Raw genomic sequence first — 1,069 nt, 5'->3', positions numbered from 1 at the left:
TCAAAAAGTTCTCAACATCATCAGCCACCAGAGAGATGCAAATTAAAACCAAATTAAACCCACAATGAGATACCACTTCACAACTGTCAGAATGGCCATCATACACATATCAACAAACAAGTACTGGAAAGGTTATGAAGAAATGGAAGCCCTAGTACACTGTTGGTAGAATGGAGACTGCTGCAGCCACTGTGGAAAATAGTACAGAATTTCCTCAAAAAAGTAAAATTAGAATTGTCTTCTTATCCTGCAATTCCAATGTTGATATTGTACCCTAAGAATCCCGAAACACCAATTTAAAAGTATCTACACACCCCGATGTTCATAGCAGCACAATTTACAACAGCCAAGTACTGGAAACAATGTGTTTCCCATGAGTAAATGAGTGGATCAAATATACTGTACATTTACATAAGAACATATCATGCAGCAAATCGAAAGAAGGAGCTCCTATCCTTTGTGACAGCATGGATGGATCTGGAGAGCATTACGCTAAGTGAAATAAGCCATTTGGTGAAAGACAAATACCATGGAACCTAATAAATAAAACAAAGAAGCAAGCAAAATATAACCAGAGATATTGTAATAAAGAACAAACTGTGAGTAAGTAGAAGGGAGGAGGAAAGAGATAACAGAGAGTAAAGGGTAAGGGTCATCAAGGAACATGTATAAAGGACCAGTGGACAAAGTCAAAGGGGTTAGGATTGAAGTGGGGATGGGTGGGACAGGGGTGTGTGGTCAGGACAAAGTTGGGACCACTGTACTTGAACAACAATAGAAAAAAAAGATGGCTAAAACAGCAATTAGTTGTCTTTAATTTCATTCAAAACAGTTTTGATATGACAGCTGTCATATAAGTGTGCATTTAAAAAATGTCAAAATTGGTGAATTTGTTGGTATCCATTTTAATATTGAAGATAGAAGAAAATAAGCAACATTTAGTCATATTATGCTTTATTCAAGAAAGGTAAAACACAACTGAAATACACAAAAATTTGTGGAGTGTATGGGGAGGGTGCTGTGACTGATCGAACACGTCAAAAGTGGTTTACAAAGCTTCCTGCTAGAG

Source organism: Sturnira hondurensis, unplaced genomic scaffold (genome assembly GCF_014824575.4).
Source record: "Sturnira hondurensis isolate 20B ecotype Veracruz unplaced genomic scaffold, ASM1482457v3 Scaffold0023456, whole genome shotgun sequence".
Taxonomy (NCBI): Eukaryota; Metazoa; Chordata; class Mammalia; order Chiroptera; family Phyllostomidae; genus Sturnira; species Sturnira hondurensis.
Note: the sequence above shows the minus strand (reverse complement) of the source record.